Source organism: Fibroporia radiculosa, assembly GCF_000313525.1.
Source record: "Fibroporia radiculosa TFFH 294 genomic supercontigs, scaffold22166, whole genome shotgun sequence".
NCBI classification, from domain to species: Eukaryota; Fungi; Basidiomycota; class Agaricomycetes; order Polyporales; family Fibroporiaceae; genus Fibroporia; species Fibroporia radiculosa.
In genome coordinates this window covers 98,366-100,691 of record NW_012133503.1, presented here as the reverse complement: position 1 = coordinate 100,691, position 2,326 = coordinate 98,366, and positions in this window count along the sequence as shown.

The following is a 2,326-nucleotide window of genomic DNA, read 5'->3' as shown; positions in this document are numbered from 1 at the left end:
AAAAAAAAAAAAAGGCTCAGCCCGGGGCCTTTCCAGACGGTTCAGATTGCCCCGACGAGATTTTGACTGAGATCTCAGTCGTCAGTCGTCGCAACTGACGATATTCCCACCCGAATTGCGCAACAACCCGAGAACCCGAGATAGCGACTCGCTCTATCGTAAACCGAGCAATCAATGCGCACGCTCTAACAGCGACGCGACGTGCAGGCTGAGCAACTCGCACCCACGCTTCCCCTTTGTCTTCTCCATCCACATACAGAGTGCACCCCCAAGAAATCGGTATGGCTCAAGACGCATACGTGCGCGAGACAGAGCCGCTCCTCGGCGGCCCAGGGGACGGAGCGCGACAGACGCTCCTCGACGGGGGGCAAGAACCGAGCAACGGTAAGTCGTTCTTCAACAGGCGGCGTTCACTAACTGACCAGCATATACCCGGCGAAAGATGGCGCTGCACGTGGGGAGGAATTTGACGACGTCCCCCCAGAAACACGACGACTAGGTGCGTGTATGCTGCAGGAATAGGTTGTGCGCGCGGGGAGACCTTATCTTTGTTTTTCAGGGCTCACGAGCACGGCATTCCTGATTTTCAACCGTGTCATTGGCACAAGGTGAAGCATACAGACACTGCACGTGCGTCTGTCTGAACTTATTACACTCTGCGCAGCATATTCGCAACGCCTAGCGTCATCCTCCGTGCATCCGGCAGCGTCGGGCTCTCATTCGTGCTGTGGTTCATCGGAGCCACCGTCGCAGGATGCGGCACGGCCGTATACATCGAGCTCGGAACCGTACGTACTACTTTTTTCTTCGAGCGCACCGCCGTGCCCACAGCATCCCCAGGGTCTCCCGCGTAGCGGTGGCGAGAAAAACTACCTCGAATTCATCTATCGTCGCCCGCGCTTCTTCGCCTCCTGCGTGTACGCCGCGTACGCGGTCCTCCTCGTAAGCCGCCTTGACAAAGTCGTCGCTCCCCACTTGACACCTCTTAGGGATGGGAAGTCGCAAACAGCAGCGTCTTCGGCGAATGTACGCGTCTACCTTACGTTCGGCGGTTGTAGACCGGCCTAAACTCACACTCTTTACAGACGTCCTGCATGCGCTAGACCCTGCGCACGCCCCCTCGCCGCGCGCCGCACGCCTCGCAAGCGTGTTCTGTATCACTTTTGCGCTCGTCTTGCATGGCGCGTTTCCGCGCTGGGGCATCCGTGTGCAGAATACGCTCGGCGCGTTCAAGCTCCTCGTAATCGCCGCAATCGGCCTGAGTGGGCTCGCGGTCCTCGCGCGGCTGCCGGGTTTCGAGCTCACAGATGTGAGTGCAGTCTCGGCCGCAGTGGAGCTCCCGGCTGAGTACGCGGACAGCGTCCGCACAATTTTGATTGGGACCAGATATGGGAGGGGAGCGGGCGGAACGGAGCGAACGCGTTTGTGATGGGCATGTTTACGGTCGTCTGGTGAGCGATCCTCCGCGCTTTGTCGCGCGTGCATCTGTCGGCAGCGAATGTACTTGCTGACCCCAAAGTGCGTAGGTCTTTCGTAGGCTACTCCAACGCCAACTACGCGTTGTCGGAGGTGCGCGACCCCGTCCGCACGATGAAGCGTGCTGCGCCGCTCGCGATGATGTCGGTGACGGTGGCATATCTCCTCGCCAATATAGCCTACTTTGCTGTCGTCCCGAAGGGCGAGATATTGGGGAGCGGGCGGATCGTAGCGGCACTCTTCTTTGGCAAGCTATGGGGTATCGGCGCAGAAAGAGTGCGTAGTTCGCGTGCATATCAACACCATTGATGACCCCGCCCATAGGCCGTCAGCGCCATCGTTGCCCTGTCCACCCTTGCAAACGTCCTCACCGTGCTGTTCACGCACGGGCGCGGTGAGCACCGAATTGTCATCTAGGCCGTCAGCTGCGCGCTTACACCTCGCAGTCATCCAGGAGCTCGGACGCGAGGGCATCCTGCCGTTCTCCGCGTTCTTCGCAAGCACCAAGCCGTTCGGTGCGCCTCTCCCCGGCCTCGGCGCCCAGTGGCTCGTTACCGTCGCGCTGTTGCTCGTCGTCCCCCCGGGCGACGCGTACCTCCTCATGCTCAACAGTACGCTCCCGTCCCTCTGTCTCGCTCGCTCGCTAACCCGCCCGCCAGTGACGACATACCCGCTGACACTCATCAACACGTTCGTCTCTGCCGGGCTGCTGCTCCTGCGTGCGCCTGCGCCAGTCCGCGGTGCCCTCGCCGCCCTCGGGCACGCAGCGGACGAGGCGTGGCGCGCGCCGTTCCGCGCGTGGACGCCCGCCGTCGTGCTGTTCTTCGTCTCGAACCTCTTCCTCGTCTTC